Source organism: Mastigoproctus giganteus, chromosome 9, assembly GCF_048544385.1.
Source record: "Mastigoproctus giganteus isolate SK-2022 chromosome 9, ASM4854438v1, whole genome shotgun sequence".
Taxonomy (NCBI): domain Eukaryota; kingdom Metazoa; phylum Arthropoda; class Arachnida; order Uropygi; family Thelyphonidae; genus Mastigoproctus; species Mastigoproctus giganteus.
In genome coordinates, this window is record NC_143583.1 from 15,302,851 (window position 1) to 15,317,507 (window position 14,657).

Consider the following 14,657-nt stretch of genomic DNA (forward strand, 5'->3'; position numbering starts at 1 on the left):
TTGTTTATTTTGCTTGGCTCGGATTGGAAGTGTGCTGATATCGGAATACTGAAATTCTAACAAATTGTTAGGGTACTGTACATATGTACGATGTCTGATTTGGCCAACATGCTTGATAAATACGGAAAAGATAAACAAAAATGAAAAGCCAAAAAGGAAAGTGGAAAGAAGGGAAAATAAGGAAAGAGAAAAGAGAAAAAAAATTGAGGAGACAGGAGTGAAATGGATAGAGCAAATAGAAAGAATAATTAGCTAATAGAGAGAGAGAGAGAGAGAGAGAGAGAGAGAGAGAGAGAGAGAGAGAGAGAGAGAGAGAGAAGAGATTATTCACTCATTGCACGATGATTGGGTTTCCTATCTTGGTTTGTTGAAAGCAAACTTTGGAATTCCACTTGAAGTAGAATCTCAAACAAACCAAATAAACGAATCCTCTCGTAACCAGAAAGGTAAAACAATAAAACGATTACGTCATTTCTTAAAGTAAAGGTCGCACGCGAAGATAAAAAATGCAGTTACCCCAACAAAGATAAACACGGAAGGCATTACTCGTAAATGACTCGAATTAGAATCGGAAACAAAAGTTCTAGAATAATGGGGTTAGGATGTGCGGTGGCGTGGGAGTCACAGAGAGGTTTCGAGCAGGACGGCGCCTCTCCCAATTGAGTTAGCGTGCCTAACAAGTAGCGAGGAAACATTTCTTACCCAACATCGTACGTGGATCGCAGTCAGAAAAATTCGACAACACGACAAATAGGAAAAGAAGTGCACGGTTTGGCACGTCACAGTTAAATCTTTCTTTCTGTTGAACTATTCGGTCTCATCTCCTAACTTACTTTCTGAGTAGTAGTTTTTGCTTTCTGCCTTTCTTTTAATTACTTAGATCTATCTGTGAAAGTGTGTTTTTGTTGTGGTTGTCTCTCACGAAGTTGCTTTCATCCTAATAAATATCTGCTGTTGATATAGTGGTTAACATGAGTGCTCGTCGGACTACTAAATGAAGGAAGATTGCATATTTTTGTTCTGCCCAATGAGAAATTTTCCGAGGTACTGACATTAAGTTCTGGATTATTTTTTTAGCCATCTCTCATACCTGAGAAACATTTTTTTTTTTTTACAATATGACCTTAACTGTGTACATCATCTAAGCTCAATAGGAGTATGAAGCCATGTTAACTACATTACTACAGTCTTTAAGCGATATTCCTACTTGAATCCTTCTAACTTCTTTGTAATCTCTTCGCTCGCTCTTAATGCGACAAAGTTTAATAAAAGAAGAGCACCACACAAAGATCTTCTGCTCAAAAGGTACATTAAGTAGATTAAATCTTTATTTTTGGGAGAGAAAAAAAATAAGAAATCCAAGTTGATAGGACAGAAGAAGCGAGGGTAAAAAATAAAGATAAAATATCCGAAAAATAATAGAAGTTAGTCATTCCACTGAGACCAATCAATCAGATGGAGTCTGAGTGAATAGCAGCATCGCGGAAAAATAAAAATAAAAATCCCTTTTGTCATAGCGGGTTTGCAAGCAGGATACAAACCATACGTTCAACGTTATTAAGAAATTGAAGACGCTACAACATCCTAAGAAGTTATCCATTATCTTATTTTAAAAATTCCCGTTGTACTTGCCGTCATTTTTGATCTACCTACTAATCTCTTTTTCTTAAGCACAAGAAATAATCCATTTCATTATAGGAAACACCGTTTTAAATAACTGAAAAAAAAAAGAAAATGAGAACGTTAGGGAGTGAGGATGAGATTAAAAGGGGAAAACGTATATACAAATACACTGTCCTATCATTAATTTTCGAATATCTGTATATAGAAATAACCATTATTTACAGGCAAGCATAACTTGTAAAGAAACCTTTATCCTTTATGACAGTCTCTGGTCTGCGACCTTCACTTTCCAACAGTTTTTTACAATGTCCTCAAATATTTTCTGAAATTCGGCCTTCAAAGCGGTAACCAATTCACTCCACTTGTTTTGAGCAGTTTCGCGTCAGACGATCCAATTCATCTTTGAGTTACTCTACAAGATTTAAGACAAGGTTCTAGGCTAGCCAGTCCACCTTCTCGAGGCTCATGTCCTCAAACCACAAGGCGAGCGATAAAACATGGACTCCTTGTCCTACTGATACAGCTACAGATCTACCCCGGCGTACTGCCACGACGCAGGTAACACATTATTATCCTGGACAATACAAAATACTGCATATGGGTAGAAGTAACCCCAGAAGAACGTACCAACTGTATGATACTACACTCAGTTTGCACCTTCACGATGGTCGGACTGTTAGTAATCCTGGGTATAACCTCCATGCAAAAGTACATGGTGGGTGACCACCCAGGTGTGAACCAACGTAAGCAGGGGTCGAGGTGTTGCGCCCACACCACATGAAGGAACGCCGCCCCTCTGTGTTACCAGGCAGTACTAGGTGGTAGATGACTCTCATCAACCGGCGCAATACCACCACTTTGCTTATTGGAGGCTTGAAGTGGTGGAACCCATGTTTAGTCTCTAGAGCTAAGTTCCAGTCAACCCTTTCCCATCTCTTCCATCATGCAGTATGACTGATCACTTTTGAGGTTATGATGAACATCGTAGTGAGATCCAATATTCCTTACATTTCGAGGGTACAGCTCTAAAACGGTGTTCGCAGGCCAGCCGCTAGTTAGTACACCGAACCGAATCTATTGGTAACTCTCTAGGAGGCTTTCGGATCAGCTAGTGCTACCTCTACTCTGCCAGATAGTGACTGGAGGGAGTCCGAGTAGTGGGTCACGTTATGTCACGAGGCCACGTTATGTCAAGGATCTGGGTATATTCTTACCACGTGTACGCCATATCAAAAAATTTCATTACTTCATACAGCATATCCCACCCACTTTTTCTTACTATTGAATACACTATGAATTGTCAAACTAATAGAGCAAGCTTATCTGCGAAAAGATCTAAACCTCCCAAGCAATTCCTAATTCATTTCACAAATATACGTGCTCTCAATTCTAATTTCAGCGATGTCCATTTCCACTTGCAGTTTGGCAAACCCCATGTACTTTTTCTGACAGAATTTCAGTTATCGGTTGATTCAACTACTGCTCATCTCAGTTGCCCAAATTATTCGCTGTATGATTCCTTTCGTCTCAAAGGTAGTACTTGTGCATATGTCCGTTCTGATATTCCCTGTCAAAGACTTAGCAATTTGGAATCGCCTCTCTTTGATCTTCTCTGACTTAAAATCTCTCTACCTCATTGTGTCAAATTCATCTGTTGTCTCTACCGTTCTCCCAACTCCACTAATCATTTGGAGCTCTTTGACTTCCTCCAGTCCAACATTTCTAACAGTGAGGTAATTTTCCTTGGTTCACAACTCCAGCTGGTTTCCGTTTTCTAGTCACACCGACCCAGCTGATCGAGATGCCGAGGCTTTTTCAATTACTAATTATCTTGCACAGATTGTTCATTTACCTACAAGAATACCGGACAATCCTAATCATACAGCCAATACGCTTGATCTTTTTCTCACAAACAACCCTTCAAAGTACAAAGTCGAAGTGAGAGGTCCTTTAGACACTTGAGATTGCAACTTGGTGATTGTCTCTTCTCCAATGGAACCTTTGTCTCATGACTATTCCCAACCTCGTGTTGTTTGGCATTAAAAGAATGCAAAAGGGGATGATAAGCGAGGTTTCTTTTCTTTATTTTCCATGGTCGGTTTAATGTTTCAAAACTTCTGATGTGAACACTTGCTCAGATCGTGTCAGTGAAATTATTCTTGCAGGAATGGAATCCTTTATCCCACACTCCAAGTTAAAATCTCCTCCTTTATCTAAACCTTCGTTTTCCAATAAATGTGCTAAGGCTGTTCAAGAGAAGAATGTTGCATATCGTAATTGGCTTGTTTCTAATTCTTCAGTTTCATTTTCTGCCTACACCAAAGCTCGCAACAATTGTAAAGCAGTTATTAACCAATCCAAACTAGAGTTTGAACAGGCTAAGAGTAGAAAACTTGCTTCTTGCCCTAATGGTAGCCGAACATTCTGGTCTCTTACCAAAGCTATTGGCCGCAACTTTTGCCCATCTCTGCTCCCACCTCTGTCCAAACCAGATGGTTCTGTTGTCACTTCAGCCAAGGATAAAGCTGACCGGCTAGCATCCCATTTTTCTTTCAACTCATCGATTAACGATCTTGGAAAAACACCTCCCACTATTCCCAACACTCTCCATTCAATGCATCCTGTGGTCTTCCGTCAAAAGGATGTCAGAAGGAATTTGACGAATCTTGATGCTAAGAAAGCTCCAGGACCCGATGGTATTTCTGCATTTGTTCTCAAAACCTGTGCTCCTGAACTTACTCTTATTCTTTGCCGCCTTTTTTCACTTTCTAGAATTTCACTTTTTGGAATAAAGGAAAAACACCTTTATTCCAAAGGTGTTTTTCCTTTTTCTTAAGCACAAGAAATAATCCATTTCATTATAGGAAACACCGTTTTAAATAACTGAAAAAAAAAAGAAAATGAGAACGTTAGGGAGTGAGGATGAGATTAAAAGGGGAATACTGAAATTTGCTCATATCCAGCCAGTTCCTAAAAACGGTGACAAATCCCTCCCATCCAATTATCGTCACATTACAATTACTTCTACTCTTTCTAAAGTAATGGAGAAATTAATTAACCGCCAAATTTTAAACTACCTAGAAACCTTCCGTCTGATCAACGATCGCCAGTATGGATTCGTCAGTGTCGATCCACTGGTGATACTCTGGTTTATGTTACCCATTTATGGACTAATTCAATGGAAAGATTCAGTGAAACACAATTAGTTGCTCTTGACATCTCAAATGCTTTCGATCGTGTTTGGCATAAAGGTCTTCTAAACAAGCTTCCATCTTATGGTTTTCCAACTGTTTTTAGTAATTGGTTATCGAGTTTTCTCTCTGATCGCTCACTGAGGGTGATGGTAGATGGCTCTCTGTCTTCTAACTTCTCCACTTATGCCGGTGTCCCCCAAGGTTCAGTTCTTTCCCCCACTCTTTTCCTCTTGTATATTAATGACCTTCTTCCATTGATTGGAAATCCTATCCATAGTTTTGCCGATGATAGCACATTGCATTCCACTTTCCATTTTGAGAAACCTTGTCCTGCTCAATTAGCTTCAACTTCTCGAAAATCTGCTGCCAATTCCTTAAATGCCGATCTTCAGGTAATTCTCCAGTGGGGCAAAGACAACTTAGTTGATTTCAACCCTTCTAAAACTCAGTCTTGTCTTATATCACGCAAAAAGGATTCTTCTGCTCCTATGCTTATCTTTAGTGACACTCCGATTTCTAGGCAAAATGATATATCTCTTTTGGGGATTACCCTGACTTCTAATCTCTCTTGGCATAAGCACATTACAAATATTGCTTCCTCTGCACCTAAAAAACTTGGTTTTCTCTTTCGCTCTCGGCGTTACTTTTCTTCCAAACAGCTGCTCACTCTGTTTAAATCGCAAATCCGCCCTACCATGGAATACTGTTTCCACATCTGGGATGGTGCACCCAAAACCTCTCTCAGTCTTCTTGATTCCATTCAGAAGAGGGTAGTTAGGTTAATTAATGACTCATCTCTAACAGAGTCTCTGCACTCGCTTTCTCATAGACGTACTGTTTCTGCTGCACGCCTCTTCTACAGATACTTCCATGGGCACTGTTCTTCTGAATTGGCTTCTATAATTCCCGCCCTCTCTTTCAAAACAGTCCGAACACGTGCCGCCACCAGCCATCATCCATTTACTGTCCGACCTCAAACTCACAGAACCAACTTTTCATTTTCCTCGTTTATTCATTCAACTGCTGTCTTCTCGAACAACCTTCATTCATCCGTATTTCCTGAAAATTACAGTCTACAGAAGTTTAAGTCCAATGTCAACAAATATCTTCTTTCGTCTTTTCAACCTCCAACCCAAGCACGGTACTAACAATATAGGTTCTAACACCTCTCGTGTTTGGGGTTTACATAAAAAAAATTAAAAAGACCTTGGGGTAATTGTGCAGTCATATATGAGGTTCGCTGCGCAGTGCAGACCATCAAGTCATGTCAATGATATACAGGAAGTTTTCTAGCATGGATAAAGGGGTGATTGCCCCCTTGTATAAGGCAATGGTCATGCCACACCTTGAGTACTGTATAGGGGTCTGGAGGCCTCATTTTAGGAAAGATATCTGCTGGAATGAGTACATAGAAGGGCAGCGAGATTGGTGAGTGGAACGAAGGGTTGGTGTTACCAAGAAAAACTTAAGTTCTGCAAATTGCAGCTTCTGGAGATTAGACACCTGCGATGTAATGTGATTGAGGTGTATAAGGCCTTGAATGGATTGAGTAAGCTCAATGATAATGTGATTCTTCCTCTTGCTCAGATTACTCACCTGAGGGGGGCCTAAATTCAAATTGAGGAAAGACAATTGTAGAATAGATGTGAGGAGATTCGCTTTAGCCAGCAGGTGGTTGGTAGTTGGAACAAACTTCCATCTGTTGTATTGGAAGTCAGCAACTTAAATAAGTTCAAGACAGAGATATACAAACAATTGGGGTTTTGGGGGCACCACCACAGATAGGTGAAATGGGAAGGGTGTTTTTTTTTTTTTTTTTTTTGGCTGATGCTGTATAAGCTTGCTTTCTTGCATCATATGCCTCAACTAACGTTAATGCTAACTTCGAGATATACCTCAGCAATCATGGTTTTGCCCAAAATAATCAATGGTCCCAGAACAAAATCATGAAAAACAGTCCCAGACCACCAAGATTCACTTTACGGACGATACAGTCCGGCAGGTAGCTTTCTCCGACCATCCGCCGCACCTAGGCACGATCGTCAAACTAATAGACCATGTACTGGTCTATGGTCCAAAAATAGCGCGACGTACAATAAGCTAGACGGTGTGTAATAGCATTTGGCATTAGTCGAGGTAATTAGTGCCGCATGGACGACTTCCAACCGTTTCAATGGGAGCGTGTGTGCTGCTGCGACAAAGGCGACAGGATGATTCTTTGCGAGGCTCTCCTGTAACATTCCGTTAGCTTCTGATATCTTCCGGGTCATTTTGTGGTGGTTTCAGCAGTTGTCTGCTTCCTTCCATTTGCAGATCGCATCACCAGCTTTGACCTCTGGTCTTTAGTGCCATTGAAATATCACGTGCAGACTGATTGTTTATGTGGCATCCTATTATCATTCCAAGCTGGAAGTCTGTTAACTCCGTTGATCGTGACATCTTGTATTCGCAATCATGCTACTTTCCTCGAAGGCCTAATGAATATTTATTATTATTATTATTAATATCAATTTATTTCCGAAGAAGTGTCCTTTTACAGCTAGTAATGCCTAACATATAATGTATATAATACCTCATATATATATTATGAAGTACGTATTATGGCGTTAATTATTCATACAAGTATACGGAATTTATGGGCTAGTATCATTGATTTGGCAATATATTCACTACGACCATAATTAGTATTATTTGTTACAATATATGTATTTGGCGAAGAGTAGCGCGAAAAGGAAGGCATACCTTGACAAATCTATATTTTTGCCTATGCGTTCTCCATAGATTTATCTAGGTATGTCTTCCTTTGCGCACTACTCTTCGCCCAATATTAATACATAAGGAAAATGAAAAAGGAAACTTTAAAGGCCATGGCCTACATCGAGATATATTGCCTTGATAGAATACAGTGGCAGTCTCATCAATGCGTATGAGATGGCAGTAGGGTTTACAAAACTAAATAGCCATGATGCAAACAAATCAGGTATCATAGAGACATATATAGAAAAAGTTCAAGTGAAATCTTCTTGGAATTACGAACTTCTCTCCTCTAGACTATCCCTTGCAAATCTATGAACGTCAAGATGTTGAGCTGCATGTGACCGTTGTGCACACAAAAATCTTCTCGAAGCGTAGATTTCGATCGAGATCTGTTTGTAGTATCTGCACTCAGTTGCTTTCGAATCATCAGGATAATTAAGATCAGTGATGAGTATTTTAATGGTCGTTATCCGTGCATTATCCATTTTGGCATTTAACCTCTGATAGTGAGAAGCTGAGTGGATCTGATGTTTGCATGCAGTCCGCTCCGGCAGCCAATTCGTATGCATGGATTTCGCAGGTCCTAACATTTTCACTGCATATATGAGTGAAAGGTGGTGGTGATATAAATTTGGTTGAAATAATTATAAACTAAGCTGAGTTTCAATATTTTGCAGTTATATTGTTTTTTTATGGATGAGAAAGCGTTCATATTGTATTAGTATTATTGTTAAATTGGCATAACGATGCAAGGAAACGAACTTATTCTGTATCTGCCAAACAAGCACATTATAATTTATAGTTTTGCTTATTAGGATTTATAAAATTAAAATATTCTTAAAAATTAAAAAAAATATCAATACAATTAAAAATAAAAAAAAATCCAAATATTTATCTTTTATTATTCCCATCGTTAAAAATGTCTATCCAATTCCTCCTTGAATTCCTTTGAATCCCACACCTCGACCACCCTTGAAAGCGACTTATTCCACAGAAAGGCATGATGATTTGTTTCTTTCTTCTTAAAAAATTCGATAAATCATAGACAGAACACCATACGCTCTTCTTTCTGCCTGCTTACTCTGCACGTTTAACTTCATGTCCTTTCGTATGGTGACCAAAAGTCGTTCTCATCCTAAACCTCCGCTAATCTATAAATTACTCCTAGATATCTCTTCTCCAAGTGCAATATTTTTCAAATTAGTAGCACTAAACTTTAGCTGCCATTTTTCAGACCAAACCTGCAGTCAGTCCAAGTCGTTTAGAAGCAACATAGTGTAGTTCTGATCGTTAACCACCTTCCCAACCTTTAAGTGTTCACCAAACTTTGACAGCTTCCCCTGTATTTCCTCATCAATAACATTAGGTAGATAAGATAAAAGAATGGTGCGAGCACTGATCCCTGAGGGACCCCACTTGTTATTCCAGTCCACTCTGAGGAACACCCATTTAAGGCGACCCTCTGTCTCCTCTCCTTCAACCATTCCGTAATCTAGCAATGGATCTTTCCGAGCTGATGTGTCTGATGATTTTCAGAATTCTATTATACGCGTTTCTAAAGTTCACACTCAGTTACAAAATAAATAAAGAAAATAAACAGATTTTTCCAGATCTGTTAAAAATAATTCTGAAGGAAATGAGTGTAGGGTAAATCTCGCTTACACACACACACACACACACCTACTTTGAATGCTCTAAGGATTATTCTAATTCAAACTTGGCATTACCTCGTCGGAAAGTTTGAACTTTACGATAAAATCTGTTTGTTCACGAGACATGCTTTACGATTCAAACATCAGATAATCTCATTAATTATTATCCACGATTAAGTACTACTCTCATAGATTTCTTCCTGGAATGTGCCCCGTTGTTTACCCCGTTGTAAGTACTTAACACCACAATTACTAATTCATTCGCTGGCTCTAATCTCAAAGACCTTAAATGCCAAGAAAGCTTAAAATCTGTTCTGTATTCCATCAATTGTTGAGAAGAAACCCATCTAAATTATAGAATGGTTCTTCTCGATACCAAGTAATGTAAACAGATATTTATTTTCGCTGGGGAAAAAGCAAAGTTTATTGTATGCACAGACAACGGCATAAATTTTTAATAGTTCTGTTACCGAAATCTCCGAGTTGATCCATCACAGAGCCAGGTTCCCAGTCTATAATCGCTGCAGCCGATAATGTTCAGCCCTGCTATGTTCGCCAAAGCCTGTACTTTATTTAATACTAACTCCTCGTGCAGTTTAGCATTATTCATAATTCATGTCACCCTCCCACAGTGTAGTTCTGCATATGAAAGGGACTCCTAAGTAACTAGGTCCAGATTTCGACCATCTGTATGGAATACTAAGTCGAGAGTAAAGCCACAGCTCTTGCTTTTCCAATGCAACGAAAGTCGTGGCAAGACAATTTCCACTGCATTATGGCTTCCCATGGGAATCCGGAGTAGCACTGAATTGATTTCCTGATGGTGTACGCCGAACGTTGCATAAATCGGGGGTGGAGTGGGGGACGGCATAATGAAATAGACTTCAGAATGAGAGGTGGAATTTCGAAACCCAAAATAAACGCACCAGGAACAGGCTATTAGCTCATTCTCTATTCTATCGGTCTATTTTTATCATCGATTTTTTTGTTCTTTGCCATAAGCAACAACACATCTCATGCAAATGAGATACACGACTTTGTTTTCAGGATCGAACAGCGACATTATCTCCAGACTCTTGTATCTTGAAGAAGCTGCTGATAGGCAAGATAAAGAGAAAAATAATCATTTTCAATTTTATGCAGCCAACGAGATGAAAAATTACTCCGAAGATGCTATTAAGGTGTTTCTGCTTGCCCAGAAAAAAAAAAAAAAAAATGATCCTTGAAGAAAAAGCTATTTTACTAAGTACAAAATTTAGTTTTTACCTTTTCACTCATTCTGAAAAGACAGTAAATTTATACGCCTAAACATTAATATATAAGAGACACAATAGCCATGCATTAAATTTGGGTCTTTGGAATATGGCTAAGGCAGCTGTGCAGTCATTTGGTCCGAGAGTACTACTACCACTGGACAGTGATTTGATATGTCCAACGTATTCAAACAGTATCTGTTTCATATTTATGGACGTCGGGGCTACTTGATTTCAAAATCTGGATAATTAGAAGGGTCCGGTAGAAATCTGTGCGTCAGTTACAGGTTCCCGGTAGAGTAGTGGATTGTAGAGGATGCCAGTGTGAGCTAGCAGCACAATTTCCAGATGTCACAATGTGATAACCAGCAAGGTGAGTATACACAGCAGCCGATGCTCCAATTTTCGCCCTATATAACATGACAGGCACATAAAACTTGGATAAATCTCAGTATGGTTGTTGAAGATTAGCTTGGGTTCGTGGCCCCTAAATTGTTATTAATTATAACAGGAAATTCAAAGAGATCTGAAGGAAAATGATTTTTCTTCTGACGAACATTTAATCTTTTATGGAACGTTTAGTTAAAAACAGGATTATGCATCTTTTGAAACACATACAGAATACCGATAGCTATTTCTGTGAGACAGCACTGGCACGTTCATTTTGACGATTTATTGTACCAGGACTAAACCGCAAGAGATCTACAACAAATATTTAGCATTCCTCCTCAATTTAAAACCTGATTAAGCTTCAGATCAAATAAATAAAATAAAATATGTACAAAATTCGACCAACTCTCGAAGACCGAATTTCATACCGCGCAGCTATCACATCGGGTATTATCTGCCTAGTGATGAATGTTCAGCAATCTGCAGACTGCTTGCAGCGAACAATCGCTTGAGGGGTGTTGTGCGATAAACCAAACTGAGATTTAAATAACTCGTGCCGATCAACAGTGCACAAACTCAGTCTTTAAGAAGAAGTTTGTGTTGCGTGAAGGAGACTGATCTGTGGGAGTTTTCTCCAGGTTAAGAAAGTCAAGATAAAATGTTCTAAGGTTAGAAAAGGGGGACACGATGGGGATGAGAAAAGTGGGGAGCAGTGGCTGGATTTTAAATACTCAAAGCAGACGAAGATCTCTAGAACACCGTCTTATTATATATAACAAGATTTATTACATTCTGCTTGTCTTTGTGCAGTAAAGACGCCCCAGTGTTAATGTCAAATAAGCGATTGGACTCTTCATTTTGAAAAGAATCCTGTAACAGGCATGATTAAGACTATTAATAATACCTTTTTTTATTTATAATCAGGTTTAATTTTCTTTAATTAATTAATTTTTATATTAGGAAGCATAAATAGCAATATATATATATATACACACTTACTAATAGGATACTACTTACTACAAGAAACAACTTGAGTAATGGATTACTTCCGATTAAGACGTCTCGATGTATTACAGTATTGCCACTAGGGAGACAACAATATTCCTTAGTAGCAAAATTATGTTTATATAACGGAAACCTTTATTGTGTTTATATAACGGTTTCCGTTATATAAACACAAGCTACCAATGTATCTGCCCAACCAGTAGAGATCACTACTGGCTGGCAGATGGTCACATTGGTAGCTTACAAGATCATGGGTTTCCTAAATATGTTAAAGTCAACCAAGAACGTTTTTTGAAGTAGAAAGATGGAACAATGGCTGACACATTCGAGGTTCAGCATATGCTCCATAATTTTTCTAAATTCTTGGCTGTTAAGTTGGTAAAAAAACAAAAACCTGCAGTATTATAGTTACTCGAAAGAAACTTTATCTATCCTTGTATATTATGTCCATAAATTGCGTGTGTTCTCTGATCGGTTGGCTTCTTTTGCTGGTGAAGACCCGAGTTTCTTGGATAAAAAACTTGCCATCTTCACCTGACACCGACTAAAGCAACGGAATTAAAAAAAAAACCATAAAAGTTCCTCGCTTCATTGAAGGGATATCGAATACGGGTTTTTTCCACCCGATGTGGAGAGGACGGCGATCATGACGACTGTGCTGATTATAAACACTGCGAGGACTGTTATTTTGGTAAGAATTTAAAACCAGTATGATTTTTAAATATGTATATTCCGTACAGTGCATGGATATCTTGCTTACCCGCCGTTCTCAGTATGTCCCAGAAAAAACGTAATATTTCGTGACCAGTTTCCGATATTGCCACTAAAATATTATGTACCCATGAAGTCATGCTTTTTTTTCTCTCCACTTTGGCCCTTTCGTCTGCATGAAGAAACAGGGAAATAAACATGTATAATATCGGCATCAGAAAGCAACAGTCGAAATCTGAAAGCTACCCACCAGTTTTTCCAATAGCAACCAGGATTTGTTGAATGATAGTTGCATATTATAAAAAAAATTATATAGAAGCCGCACTCGTAATAAAAAAAAAAATTCTATAAAAAATGACTCTTATAATGCACACCTTCTGGCCATTTTATTAGGACCATGGAGATTTGAGCGATATTGTACCAATTCATACAAAATTGTATAAATAAAAGAGGTTACATGGTGCATGATGTGTACAGAAAAGGGATAAGAAAGGCTTTTGACCAGACTATTGGCCAAATAAGTTTACCTGTAATAAGAAACAGATAGGATCCATGAATTTCCAAAGAGGTATGGTTTTCAGTGCATTTTCATCCTGATGGTTAGGAGTACTTTGAATTGATGGTAATGCAACCCCAATTCTGCGAAATGCATTAAAGAATGCACAATCGAACGATTATACCGTTTTCCTCAGCCAGTCCAATCTGGAGAACTGGAAATTCTTGTTCGTCTGCACAATCTTCTACTTGCATCATTCCTTGATAAAGTGAAGGTGAGATAGACAAAAATCAAAAATTGATAGTAGAAACTAACAAACTTGCAATCATAGTATAAATTTTTAAATAAACTGGTTATTTAAATAGCTCCGAAGAAATATATGTATCATATCGGCATCAGATTACATCAATTGAAATCTGAAAACTACTCACCAGATTTTCCCATTTTTTTAGGGTTCGATTTCTCATGGGCTCACATTTGAAAATTTTCAACCCCTGAGATGAAAATGGATTTTTTTAGCATTTATACTATACGGATAATCGAGTGTGTGTAAAGAAACTTGCCACCAGAGGGCTCCAGATTCTTCACTTATACGGAAATAAATATATTAATCAATTTCTATTAGATTAAAGAATCGTGCAGTAAGACAGAGAGAGAGAGGGGGGTGGGGGAAAGAAAGAAAAAAAAAGGATAAAAAATGCGTAGATATTTTCTAAGTCTATATAATATAAAAATATCTAAAATTTGTATTCTTCCAACAATAATGGTTTCGAGCGTTGTGAAAACAAAAATAAATAAACAAAACATATATTGGTAAAACAAGGGTAAAATGAAATATAATTGCAGTGCGAACAGAAGTATCTTTAACATTCTGTTCTCAGTCTTTAAGCTCTTAGAAATTTTGAAGTATGAAAATGCCTTTTGACGAAGAACTTCAAGGAGAATGGGAAGAGCTTATGGGGGTAAACATCTAACCCCACTCAGCGGCTGTTTCAGGATGAAACAGTCTCTCTATCTAAAAGGGGTTTACATGTTTCAGCTCCATTATTAGTGGAGGTAAATGGGAGCAGGGTTGTGCTCATTAGATACAACAAAATCCAACCATCCATCCATCCATCCTTTCTGCGCTTGCCGAGTTATCGATCTTTTTTGGGGACGAGTGGTCTTTGTCTAGTCCTGGCTACTTTACCGCGAGCGGTTTTCCTGGATACACACAAATACCTTATCTCACTGCGGCGAAATGCATTCTGAGCTTAACGGTATCAGGAAATAAGAATCCCCCCCCCCCCGGCGTCTACCACTGAACAACATCGCGGTAAAAGACAAGTTAAAAAGTAAGCAAAGGCAGAAACATGTTAGGGATAGAAAACAAATGGAATGAGCTTGCCATACTTACTCGCAAAGCGCTCTGATAATAGTGTACTGCAATCTGCAAGGGAGATAGAAATTGGACAAATATTCAACGCAAGGAATTATTTCACGTTTTCTCCGGCGCTGTCGCGCTGCCAAAACAGCTTTCATATCGCTTGTTGAACAGACACCACAGCGTTTCGTACAACACGATACCGGAAATACA